Source organism: Desmodus rotundus, chromosome 3, assembly GCF_022682495.2.
Source record: "Desmodus rotundus isolate HL8 chromosome 3, HLdesRot8A.1, whole genome shotgun sequence".
NCBI lineage: Eukaryota > Metazoa > Chordata > Mammalia > Chiroptera > Phyllostomidae > Desmodus > Desmodus rotundus.
In genome coordinates, this window is record NC_071389.1 from 93,043,554 (window position 1) to 93,057,677 (window position 14,124).

General features: G+C 40.2%; 1 protein-coding gene across 7 annotated transcripts in view; it reads left to right on the forward strand.

The window, feature by feature from the left end:
- Positions 1-1,040: 1,040 nt before the first annotated feature.
- Positions 1,041-14,124, forward strand: part of EXOC2 (exocyst complex component 2) — a 254,795-nt gene continuing 241,711 nt past the window's right edge. For 4 of the 7 annotated variants that reach the window (XM_045189117.2, XM_045189121.2, XM_045189122.2 and 1 more), the window contains exon 1: positions 1,041-1,185. The gene's annotated coding sequence lies outside the window, so the exon portion shown is untranslated. The other 3 variants (XM_045189119.2, XM_045189120.2, XM_045189118.3) reach the window with 3 other exon arrangements.

Genomic DNA, 14,124 nt, shown 5'->3' on the forward strand with positions numbered 1-14,124 from the left:
ACTCAGCTCCACTCTCATGGCAGCAAACACAGGCTCCTATATGCCTGGTTCTAACCCGGTTCCAGAGCCAGTTAGGTGAATTCTTTGTAAGCCTCAAAGAAGTGTCTGACCCCAATTGTTTCAGGCTCTCTTTGTAATGTGGAGTGACGTTAGCATGACCATATATTGTCCAAACAGGAGCACTTTTGATAATTAAGCCAGGATAACAAATAAGAACCAGTTATCTCACACAGAATGGGATCACCCTAGTTACCTGCCACCTTTTCCCAATCTTAGTGGCCAATTCCAGGATGACCAGAAAAATCCCTCTAAAAACCCTGTAACACAAGCTTCAACTCTATCATTCTCCATGTCATTTCTCTGCATAGACTCTCAACTCCTTTGCTCCCTGATCCTTCTGCCTTGTAAAACTCCAACCTTGCTTACAACTAATTTTCTACTACCTACATTACAGCAGCAAAACATACAAAAACATGATGACCGGTTTCATTTTAACCTTATCACAGTTTCTTGACAGTTTGTCTTACAATATCCAAGACAAAGATTTCACTCTCCTCAAACCTTCCTTGCCCCTCATCCTCCATTTTCACGGATGTTCTTGCTAGGTTTTTTTTTTTTTTTTCCTAATAAAATAGAAGCAACCAAAAACGTATTTTGTCATTTTCCCGGCACCACCTTCTGCCATCCCCATGTCATTTCCTGCCTAGACTGTGCAGTAGCTCCCTAAGGGATTCCTTGTCCTCTTGCGAAACCACCGGCTACGCTCAGCCTAGGGAGATCCTGAAAGGTGAATGCCCGTCATCCATCTTTCTACATCTAGCGCCTATGCCACAGAAGTGTTGGCTGAATTTAAACGATAAACTCTTAGTATCTTCGCGCAGTAGAGTGGCATTCTCCTCCACAATTTCCAGGGTCCTGTGGCTTTCGAGAGTCACCTCACCTCCAACAGCTTTGGTTTCTAAGCACCATCCTTGCCTCCTCCGCTCTACATCCCAGGTCTCCGCCCTGTCCCCGCCCCATCCAGCACCATTCCGTCGGAAACTCGGCGCTCTGCTACACGGCGGATCGACACCCTCGGCACTCCCGGTGGGCGGAAGTGGAGGGCCGGCCGCCAGAGAGCTCTTCGGGAGAGCGGCCGGGACTCCGTCCGAGCGCGCCAGAAGGGCAGCAGGCAGGCTGCAGGAGGTATTTATCGGAGCCTGGACGCCCTGGCTGAGGGCCAACCCGGGAGGCACGAACATGCGGGGCGGCGGCCCCGGCTTACGGAGCGGTGGGTGGGAGTGGCAGGCTGTTGGCGCCGGTCGTCAGACCTCCGCCCCTGAGGGGGAGGAGGGGCGGTGCAGTGCTTCCGCTGCCTCCGCCGGGCGCGGGGCCCCGGCCTCTCCTACTCCGGCCGGCTGGGCCTCTCCAACTCCGACCGTCCGACCCTCTTGGTGTCCTGTATTGCGTCACCGCCCCCTTACGCCCTTGAGCGATTGTCACTGACGGGGCTCGAGAATATATTGGTGCAGAGCGGGTGTGAGGCATGTCCTGCTTACCTCTGCCTCAGCATAGAGCTAGACTGGGCATTTCCTAGGCGCCTGTCACTGTCTTAAGCATTTTCCTGTGACGGGTTCGGTTCTTCTGGAGGTAGGTGCTGCTGTGGGAACAACCCCGGAGTGAAGGGACTAGCCTGAAGTCAGGTTACTGTTCAGCTGTCGTTGAGACCCTGCAGGGTCAGGCTCTGGGGCGGCGCACCCAACCACATTTAACCTCTCCTTCAACGTTTAGTAAAGAGACACTGCTTGATTCCAACGAACAGTTCTTGAAAGAGCTTGTTTTTAAGTGGGAATAAGCTAGGTTTAGTCGCTGAAGGTTAATCATACCAATAAGTATGAGAAAATTTGTTTCATTGTTTTTACGAATCTGAGTAAACCTACAAGGAAAACTTTAGAGAAATCCTGTAAAAATCAACCACATCTTAATTAAATAAATCATCTGGGTGCAGTATATTGGGAAAGTAGTTCTAACTCTGGTTAATGTGGATCTATCTCCCAATGATTAATAATGTATTAGTACATTCTGGGCAGATTCAGTGTAAGTGACTAACAAAGAACTGAAATCCAAAAGGATCATCTGTGCGCTAAAAGTTGTTGATTCAAAGGGTGGTAATAAAAAGAGGATGATGTGCTGAGTACTTAAATGTTCTGTTTAAGTAGAAACAATCATTTTAAGCAGAGAAGCAGAGGATCTCCTATTATAATTTGGAAAAACGATTGGGAGGTTCAGAAAATGATTTTTTTTCTTGTCAAGCATTTAATTTCATGTACTAAATATAATAACATTTTGACCTATTCTCTTTCAAAAAGACTCATGTTAATCTGCTATGTTAAATTTCTATTCCACAAATATTTGAGAGCTTGTTATATAAAACATGGGAAAAGAAATGGATACTCAAAAAATTTGGCAGAGACAGTCTTCTATTAAAGGATTTTGGACAATTTCTAGTGTCAGGCAGTGGCAGCATTAAGCCGTATTGGAAATTTTGGTTATACATTTAGTTTCTCAATCACTTTTCCACCCATTTTCCAGCTAACTCCTCGTCATCTAACCAGGATTCCTAGTACAGCACCTGCTACATAGTAGGAGCTTAACTGTTTATTGAATGGATGAGTTTTAGGCCATTTTTGACTAGAGAGGATTTTGAAATGGACTGGAATGGCAAATAACATTGACCACTCGCTAAGTAGTGTGATGGAATATGAATTGTTCACAGCCCGGGAGAATATGTTCATGGATCCCTTGGAGTGTCTGGTGAAATCCAGTGGTGTAGTAGTGTTCAGTTATAATCACATGATTCAGTTTATGTTTATGTTAATTTAAAATAATTATTATTGATATAAACACATACACATAAAGCAGTTGTAGGGAAATTATGAACCTTGTAGCTGTGGGCACACAGGTATTCTTGGGCCTCAGTTTGAAAATTACAGTAAAAAATATTTTGGCTGAGAAGTCAAAGCAACCACCCATCTGCACTGTAGCCTGGGCTGAGTTACTTAGCCTCTTTGGGTTTCAGGCTCCACTTTCCTGTACTCAGAGGATACATAAAACTAGATTATTTCATTTCTATTTTTTTAAAGATTTTATTTATTTTTAGAGAGAGGGGAAGGTAGGGAGAGAGAGAATCATTAATGTGTAGTTGCCTCTCGTGTGCCCCTCCCTGGGGACCTGGCCTGCAATGCAGGCCTGTGCCCTGATTGGGAATCCAGCCAGTGACCCTTTGGTTCAAAGGCCTGCACTCAATCCACTGAGGCACACAAGCCAGGACATACATTATTTCTAAGAGTTGTTTTCATTTGAAAATTTCTAACTCAGTGAATTTCATAATCACTTAGCATTTGTCTTATCCATGAGTTGTCTTAGGGGTTATGGCTATTACTTGTATTTACGTATCTGTCAAAAGATAAAGCTCTTGCTGGATGGGGATTAGTCTCAGTCATTTTGTATTTCCCAATTTTGGCATATGCCTGACACACACTGGGAGTAAAATAATGTTAGCCTCTATTCTAAGGGGTCATTTTTGCCCTCTCAAAGAACAGCTAAAAACTAAATTGTAGTATTATAAGAACAGCAAGAATTTAGAGGGAAGGATCTATTGGAGTATAGTAATTGTGAAGGCTTCATGGAAGTCAGACCTTAATGGGAAGAATGTGGTCCTTCACAGGAAAGGCAAATGAACGTCTGGGTAGCACACCAGGAAAAAAGGCCCACTGACTGGTTAAGTGAGTTCATTTTGAATTATGGAGTGACTTGAAGGTCAGGCACAGAAATTTGAAACTTTATGAACATTTTTTAACTTATTAGGGGGGTGGGCCATACAGTTTGCTTTATTTATAGTTTTGGTTTAAGTAATTCCTTCTGCTTACTCTTTCCCCCTTACAGTAAATCTTTGTGCCAATAATAGAAAGAACAGTGGACACCTGGGCTTGGAAAAACTGGATTTTAGTTAATTAGAATATATATGGCACAAGGTGAATCCAAGCACGCACCTAGAATGTTACCTGGCACAAAGTTAGCGTTAGTAATCATTGTGCTACACTGAATGAGTTCTCCCTTTATTACTTGCTAGGTGTGCTGCTTTTGGCTGGTTTGGCCCTTAGTTTCATCTTTGACGAAATTTTTTAACGCTTTTTCCTCCTACAGAGTTCTGTGATTTTGGAGGGTGTATGATTTTAACTTTATTGTATTATAATTTTATTGAAAGACAAGACAAGAAGCTAGGAATATCTGACTTTAGTTTAATCTTAATTGAAAGCCCCATGTGATTGACATAATGAGTATCTGGATAAGTCAGGGTCTCCTCAGGAATCAGAATTCCTCCAGACAGTTTTCTAGTAAGGAGATTTTAATAAAGGGACTACTTTCAGAGGCATAGCAGTGCGAGGGAACAAACAAGGGATAATGAGGCCTGAAGAGAAACTAACAACAACTGGAAGAGACAAAAGGTGAAAGTAGAGTCCACTGAGAGCTGGAGCCACAGAGGAAGGGTATGATAATTGCCTGAGATGTGCTTGGGGTGGGGGAGTAGAACTGATGTCCCCCAGCCTGAAACTGGTCCACCTCTGAAATTCAAAGCTCAGACCTACTGCTTATTGCTTACATATAGTCTTTCATCTTTCTAAGCCCCACTTAGTTAGCTCAATTACAACTGTTCTTTTATTGCATCTTTGGTCACTCTCATACCAGTATCCATCTGTTTCCTCCTGCTGTCAAATTCTTAGCCCTGGACCATCGCAGTTCTTTATCTTCTTTAATGAATAAACTGAGTTGCTGAGACCAGCAAGGGAAAATCCTAGTATATAGATTTGTACTTCCATAAATTCATGTTCACCAATTTAAACTGACCATCAAAGACTTTTCTAGAGTTTTCTTCCTCAGTGTTTGGTTCTATTCTTTCTTTTATTCTCTATTTTTTCTTTTTAAAATATATTGATTATGCTATTACAGTTGTCCCAATTTTTTCCCCATTTGCCCCCCTCCACCCAGTACCCCCCTTCCCTCCAGCAATCCCTCCCCTTAGGGCCATGTACATGGGTCATGCATATAAGTTCTTTAGCTTCTCCATTTCCTATACTATTCTTAACCTTCCCCTGTCTATTTTGTACCTACCATTTATGCTTCTTAATCCCTGCACCATTTCCCCCATTTTCCCCTTCCCTCTCCCAGCCAAATGATACCCTCCGAGTGATCTCCATATCTATGATTCTGTTCCTGCTGTAGTTATTTACCTAGTTTGTTTTGTTTTTTTAGATTCAGTTGTTGATAGTTATGATTTTTTGCCCTTTTAATGTTCATAGTTTTGCTCTTCTTTCTCTTAAATAAGTCCCTTTAACATTTCATATAATGAAATGGCTTGGTGATGATGAACTCCTTTAGCTTTTCCTTGTCTAGGCAGCACTTTATCTGCCCTTTCATTCTAAATGATAGATTTGCTGGATAGAGTAATCTAGGTTCTAGGTCCTTGCTTTTCATCACTTTGAATACTTCTTGCCAGTCACTTCTTGCCTGCACAGTTTCTTTTGAAAAATCAGTTGATAGTCTTATGGGAACTCCTTTGTAGATAACTCTCTGCTTTTCTCTTGCTGCTTTTAAGAATCTTTCTTTATCTTTAACCTTTGGCATTTTAATTAGTATATGTTTTGGTGTGGTCCTCTTTGGGTCCAGCTTGCTTGGGACTCTCAGTGCTTCCTGGACTTGTATGTCTATTTCCTTCACCAAATTAGGGAAGTTTTCTTTCATTATTTTTTCAAAGAAGTTTTCAATTTTTTTTTCTTCCTCATCTCCTTCTGGCACCCCTATGATTCATATGTTGGTACGTTTAAAGTTGCCCCAGAGGTTCCTAAGCCTGTCCCCAATTTTTTTTTAATTCTTTTTTCTTCTTGCTGTTCTGATTTAATGCTTTTTTTCTTCCTTTTGTTCCAAATCATTGATTTGATTCTCAGCTTCTTCCTCTCCACTGTTGGTTCCCTGTAGACTTTTTTTATTTCACTTAGTATAAACCTCATTTCTTCCATTATGTTTTTGTCATACGCAATGAGTTCTTTGAGCATCCTCATCACCAGTGTTTTGAACTCTGCATCTGATAAGTTGGCTATCTCCATTTCCTTAAGTTCTTTTTCTGGGGTTTTGTTCTGTTCTTTCATTCGGGCCATATTTCTTTGTCTCCTCAATTTAGCAGCCTCACGGTGTTTGTTATTGTATATTAGGAGAGCTGCTTTGACTCCCTGTAAAAGGCTCCAGTAAATTGTGTGGGGTGGAGCCTTAGGTAATTGCCAGGGTGGGGCAACCACTGTACTGCTTTGTGTCTCTGTGTGGGATGAGGGTTTGGAGAAGGGACTGTGCCGCTGCCTGGCTTCTGGGGGTATACCTGGCTCTTGCCTATTTCCAGTCACTTCACCCACTCCCCTTATGTGACTAGCACCCTTCCAACTGTTGCCGAGGTATGAATTCCAGAGTGGGTGGGTTTGCATATGTTTTAAGACTGGCCCTTTCAGTGAACTTTCCTGAGGAAAGTCCAAGCTGTTTCTTCTGCTGTCCCAACCCCCAGTGGTTTTTATAGCTAGAAGTTACGGGGGTTTGTCTTCCCGGCACTGGAACCCGGGGCTGGGCTGTTCGGTCTGGCCTGGAGCTGGGATTGCTCACTCCCAAGGTATCCTTCCTGAGTTTTATCAACCACATGTGAATGTGGGGCCGCCCATATGTGTTCTGCTGCCTCTCAGTGCCTCACTGTGTCCCCTCGCCTCCCCACCACTCCTACCCATCTGGATGATTGTGGCTTCTTTAAATTCTTGGTTGTTGGACTTCCAACACTTCAATTTTCTGATAGTTCTGCGTGGTCTTTTGTTTCAAGATTTAGTTTTAATTCTTTTTGTGGTTGTGCGAGGAGGCAAAGTGTGTCTGCCTACGTCTCCATCTTGACCGGAAGCCCCCTGGTTCTGTTCTTTGCAGAATCTCTTTGAAGCATTTTCCACTTTTCTCAAAACCCCTCATCTTTTCATATAATCTATACTGTTAGTAGATCATCTTGCCACCTACTTCAGTATTTACGGAACTATCAGAGAAGAATCCCATGCTTTTTTCCCAAGAAACTTTACTCTTTCTCCAGTTACACTAAAAGAGATTGTATTTACATTAAGATGTTCCTCGAACCTGGGTTCTGTATTCCCACCCATTCCTGCCTTTTGGAGCAATTCACTCTGTTCTTCTCTTGCCAAAGGCTCCTCCCTGTTAGCCTTTAGGCATGTTTAGAGACAGACAATAAAGCAAATCAGAAAAGCAATAACAGTAAAAAAGTATCATCCTCCTTTGATTTCACATTTCCTTGTTAAAATTCCTCTCTTCTTCCCCAAATCTTGATGGACTAAACAAAGGTAGAAATCAATTTTATTTGATAATATTGTCCACTCTTTCTGGTGGAAGAAAACATTTTTTTTGAAAAGTTATGTTTTCTAAAATATCAGGAAGTAATATTTTGTTCATCCAGTTGTTGGTACGTCATCAATACCTAGTGGAATGAGTTAGAGGACCAGCCACCTTTAGACCTATAGCTTTTGGCTGTGAAATGTAATAAAAATAATTGGCCTGCTGAGGCAGACGATTTTATGGCTCCTGAGAAATAAAGGAGACTTTAACTAACATTTTTAATTAAGATGAAACCCAGTGCTTTTAAAAGAAGAACTGGGTAATCAAGTATTTATGTAACAGATCAGTTAATGTGGGAGCTCTGGAAAGCCAAATTGTCAGACTTCCCCCCTGTGTACTATCTTGCTTTCAGTATTCTTTCCCAGTCACCTCATGTACAGCTTCTTTCCTTTAAACCTTTAGCTCCAAATATTGTAGCAGGAGTCAAAGTTTTTTCCCTATCCAAAAAAAATAATAAAAAACTGACTACCACTTACCATTATGTTTTTAAAAATCATTGGATTTTTTTCAAATGAATTAAAACATAAATACTTCTGCTTTTATCTTAAAACAGTATATTTTAGTTTTATTTTGTTTATAGGAGTAACAAAGGAAAGAGAAAACCAGGAAAGCAGGGGAGCTTTATCTTTGACCTGTTCAGTGCTTCCTTTCTGCAGATGTCTGTTTTGAGACCCAGAGAGTCTTTGTAGTACAAATTTGTATCCCATGGATTCTTTCAGATTGCTATTTTTTTTTTGTTAATTATTATTTTGAGATGGAGCAGAAGAGAGATGATTAATAGAGAAAACTGGACCAAAGAGGTCATGACTCTCTTGTCTGTCCCACCTGGTGCTGCTAGATGGTAAAATGTGTGACAGAGCTGATATAACTTAACCTTGACCCTACTCAGGAATAATAGAATCTGAGTTTACAGAAAACTGAGGGAAGTAAATTACCGTTCTTTAAGACCCTTTCCTCAATTTCTCTGGAAGATCCCTCTGGGGCTAGCTTAGCCCAGACCCAAGGGGCAAGACTATCCTTGGATAGGTTGAACGTGACTGAAGGAAGATGTGGTGAATTCAATAGTTTGATTATGTTGTTGGGTGGCCTGAGATACTAGTTGAGTATAATTTTATTGTTGAAACTCACTAGGCAACTCTGCAACTAGACTTTTCTGGAGTCCTTTGGATCCAAGATGACTCTGGACTGGCTTGTGTCTATTTAGTGCCTCTTGAACTTTAATGTGCACACAAATGACTAAAGTGTAGATTCTCACTTAGTGGGACTGGGCTGGGGTTGTGAGATTCCACCTTTCTGATTTGCTCCCATTTGCAAGTTTGAGTAGCATGGGGAGATGTGGGGTTTGGAAGTTTTTTATTTTTTTTTTTAGTGTTTTCTTAGGGGAAATCTTTTACTTTTCTATGGCTTGCTCTAATAGAATATTGCTTTAACATTGGAGGCTTTCTTTGGTCTTTTTGGTGAAGGTTCTCCAAAGTCTTCAATGAATCAGAACTTCTTTATTTTCAACTCAAGGCCTTAATCCCTTTAGCTGAGCTGAGCCTTTGGGGACCTGACAGGGTAAGATACTTTTTTGGTTGAGATTTCTTGTCTACTATTTAAATCAGCAAAATTCTTCTTAACTGAATAGTAAAAAGTTCTAAACCTATTTTTGTGGTAACATTTTATGTTTTTGTTTTCCTTAATATTATTGCTACCAGTTATTTTTATATGTATTTTTAGTCTGAAGTTATGCTAAAAAATAATTTGCTGTCTTTTATTCTGCCAATAAATATTTTGAAAAATTAAAGATTGTGCCACAATAAAATGTGGAAAAGTTATAAAATTAAAATTTTCTGATCTCTTTTGAAGAAACACTTTAAATTTATCATGTGCTTCATTAAAGGAGAAGAGGCAGATGAGTTAATACTAATGTAATATAAATCTAAAGAAAATGCATTTATTTAACTATTATAAATTATAAGAAAATGTGGCCTTTCATCTTTATTTTAATGAAATGCTTTTATAGTGGTAATTTTCTCTTTTGACCTGTGATGGGTAGGAGGTTAATTGATATTAAATGGATGCTTTGTTAATCCTTCATCAACTGCTAAATTGGTATGTGGGAATATAGGTCAAGGCTACACAAGGCCTTGACCAGCTTGTTTTCTCAGGGAGGTTTTTCCTTTTCTCCAAACCACACATCATTCTATCCATCTGGAAGTAGAGGAGACTCTCCTTTCTCCCCTCCCCATCTCTCCCTTTCCTTTTCTCACTCTCCAACTCCCCTACCTCTTTCCTCAGGCCCCTCACCCCCAACCCCTTCTTCCTTCTTGGTGCTGCCGAGTGACAGCTTGTAGATGTTGCGTGCAAGGAGTTCAGCAGGCGCTGTGTGGTCTGAGTGTGTGGTCTCCACTCAGCCCAGAGGTTGCTAACAGGATAGATGAGAGAGAGCAAGACTGTTTAATTTATTTCGGATGCCAGAATTGTGCCTCCTAAACTTGATTCCAAAGCTAGCAGCTTCAATCCCCCACAGCTGTGGTGCAGTTGCAGCTCTGCACCAGGTCTCTCCCAACAGGCACTTTACATAGCATCTGCCTGTTTAAATCCTTCTCAGCTCAGAAATGTTAATGATACTGCTGAGTGCTGTGATGATTTTGCTTTCACTATGTCAGATATATGGCCTTGAAGAAGTTTCTTTTGAGGTAGAGCTAGAGAAGTAAAGCAGAAAATTTAACATAAATGACAATGTTGATGTATTTTTAGAAATTGGGAAAACTATTATACAAAACTTGGGTCACATTAATTCAGCTCTGCATCTGGGAGTTACATGGCATACTGTCATGTTTAACAGCTTTAATAAAATGAACCAATTTAAGCTGACAGTTGATACCTTGACCTTTTTTTTAGAATCTACATTGATTTTGGCATGCCTGTTTACTGTAGTTATTGTATTTGTAAGCAATGATAACTGGCTTATTTCATCATACAGATTTGACATGCTGAGACAAATGAAACTTTGTTTTTATGCAATAATATAAAATTTGGGACAGTATGTTTTTTCTAATTCTTTCATTATAAATGGCTTAGCAATAGTTTCTTGATTTTCATTCCTCTGTCATTCCTGAACATTCTTTTTGAGAGATGATCAAGTATTTCGTTATTTAAGTAAACATGTATAGACTCAATATCAGTTGGGATTTTGCATTGTTTGGTTTCTTCATTTCCCTATCTTCCCCACGGTCTTGCTACAATGGAGTTGTTATTATTGATGCATTGTCCAGGATTAGAAAGTCTAGGCCACTGACATTTTCCAGAGGAGTTAACATATGTATTTTATTGTTGTTTTATTGCTTTTCACACTACTTTTAACCCTGAATTTCAGTATGATCTTGTGCACTTAATGGTGAGAATACGTTTTGAGAAACGTGCTGTTGAACAATTTTGTCTTTGTGCAAACACCACAGAGTACACTTACACAAACCTTGGTGTTACAGCCTACTACACACCTAGGCTATATGTATATAGCCTATTTGCTCCTAGGCTACAAATCTGTCCAACGTGTTACTGTACCGAATACTGTAGGCAATTATAACACAATGACGGTTGTACTTCTAAACATACCTAAACATAGAAAAGGTACAGCAAAAATATGGTTATAAAAGATAAATTATGGTATAACTGTGTAGGGCACTTAACCATGCATGAACGGAGCTTGTAGGACTGGCAGTTGCTTGTGAGTCAATGAGTGAGTGATGAGTCAATGTGGAGACCTAGGACATTACTGTACATTATAAACACTGTATGTCTAGGGTACACTAAACTTATAAAACAACACAAGATTAAATTAAAGAACAGGAGAAATGACACAGTCAAGAGACATGGATGTATGAGACTGTAGCAGGCGTAACACAGCATACTGTTTTTCAGCAAACTTTTTGTTAATAAGTAGAAAGAGTAACCTCTAAAATAATGATAAATAGTATAGTAAAGACATAAATTGGTAACAGTCATTATTATCAAGTACTACGTGCTGTACATAATTTTATACGACTGGCAGTGCAGTAGGTTTGTTTATATCAGCATCATCACAAACACATCAGTGATGCATTATGCTACAATGTTACAAAGGCTAACGGCATCAGTAGGTGGTAGGAAATTTTCAGCTCCAATATAATCTTATAGCACCATTGTTATATATGCGGTTTGCTGTTGACTGAAATGTCATTATGCCACACGTGACTATAAATGAAGTCAGTTTATATCACTGGGTGTGTAAAGCCTTCCTCCACTCCCTCAACTTTTTCAGTCCAGGCCATGGTTTTCCTTAGTCTCATTTGATTTTGAAACAGAAAATTTGAGGAATTTAATGTCAAATGCTTTTTAAAAACATACTGTCATCCTGTATTTCCTCTTGCTTCCTTTTTTTGTTGTTGTTCTATGTTTGTGGTGATAGTGATAATCTACTGCTCCCAATAATTCCAAAGCAAAATTAGTATATTCACAGAACTGTGCAGTTATCACCACTAATTCTGAAACAATTTTCTCACTCCAGAAGGAAACTCTGAACCCACTATTAATCCTTTCCCTTTCCCCCTTCTCTAGCCCCCACTAATCGACTTTCTGTCTCTATGGTTTTACCTATTTTGAACTTCTATATAAATGGAATTGTTGCTGGTGGAAGTGGGGCTCTTTCATGGGATATGAGGAGAGCATTCCACAGACCCATGCATGGAGTTTGTGGTGTGGGTCAAGATTTATTCAGATGGAAATAGAAGACTGACCCTGTGTCCCATCTCTGTCCATCCAGCCATGGAAAAAGTACAACTGTGTATTCAGTAAGGCTGAAACGAAGGCTAGGGTCCAGAGTTTCTGTTTCAATATTGAAGCTTAATCCTTTGGAACCTGCACTTGGCTGCTAAGCGGTCTTAGTTCCCATCCAATTAGTTTAGCACTGTTCCAGACTGCCTTGCTGTACCCAGTCTCCTACTTGCAGGCTGCTTTTGAAGTCCACGTGGCTTCTAGACCTGCATAGTAACTATGGCTAGAATGTGCGAATGAAAGGGGAGTGTGTGTTGGGGGCGCAGTGGGGGAGAGAAAGAGAAAGAAAAAGAGAAAGAGAGAGCTTCTTTGTTAAGTTGGGCTATATTATCTTGGGCTTGGGTGGACCAGGAGCTTTCCCACAGTAACCAATCAGCCTATCAAACACTTATGGGCTTTTGCTGTGGCTGCCTCCCAACCAATTGAGTCCTTTTCCAGGTTAGACTGATGGGCCTCAATAGTCAGGTACCTCCTTCTGAGCCATTTTGACTTCTGTTGCTGACGTGCTTACCTCCCACTGCTCCCCACAACAATCTGGTCAGGGAAGGGGGAAGGGAGGAGTATTAGTCCTGGGCAGCAATGCTGTGATCTGCTGGTGTGTGAAGCCGTAACTTACTGGTAGAATGATAATGTCTGATTCGCCTTGCTTCCTTCATTTATTAGTAACTAGCTAACTACCCATGGTGATAGAATCATACAATATGTAATTTTTGTGTCAATTATGGCAAAATATGTGCATAGTAGTAGTCATTACATTATGTCTTTTACATTACCCCATGTCATTTACCTAGCAAGTGAAAATTATGTACACACATATATATGATTGATAAATTATGGTCATAGTCAAATAATCGTTATAAATAGAATTGAACTTATGTCTTGGATACTCGAAATATTTAACAGGAGCTGTGAAATGTTCTAGGCTTATAGTCGATAGAATGCCACATGTGTGTATTTATCTCTTTGTCACTCAACCCTTTGCTGCAGTGGTTAATAATGCAGGACCCTATACCCAACTGTCTATAGAGTTTCAGCAGTGTCATTGCTAACTTCTTTGAAATTTGATGTAGAACTCTAAAGCGATAATCCTGATAGAACCAAATCCCTCCATGTCTACCTCATCTTTTATTGGACTAAATCTTTTAGGAATGAACAGTGAGCAGGAAAAAGAGCAGTATTCTGTACTAGGTAACTAAGGTGGGAGTTGCCCTCAAGAGTATTTGACTTTCTTGCAAAGGTAGAGAAAGTTTTCTGTAGAACCACAATACCTTGGCATTTTATTTTATTTTTAATTTTATTTACTTATTTATTGTATTTTTTTCTATTACCATTTACCCTCTTTTTACTGCCCCCCCCACCTTATAGTCAACACACTGTTGCCCATGTCTGTGAGTCCTTTTTCCTTTTTGTTCAATCCCTCCACCACCAACCCTACCCCCAAAAGCTGTCAGCCTGCGCTCGCTCTCTCTCTCTCTCTCTCTCTCTCTCTCTCTCTCTCTCTCAGTCTGTCTGTATTTTGCTTGTTAGCTTAGTTCATTAAATTCCATGTATGAGTGAAATCATATGATATTTGTCTTTCTCTGACTGGCTTGTTTCACTTAGCAGAGTGTTCCCCAGGTCCATAAATGCTGTTATAAAGGTAGAATTTTCTTTCTTTTTTCTTTTACAGTTGAGTAATATTCCATTTGGGCTGCTTCCATATTTTGGTGATGCAGTGAACACAGGGGTGCTTAAGTTCATTGGAATTAGTGTTTCAGGGTTTTTTTTGGATAAATTCCCAGAAGTGGAATTGTTGGGTAATAAGGTAGTTTCATTTTTGATTTTTCAAGGTATCTCTGTAATGCTTTCCACAGTGGCTGCACC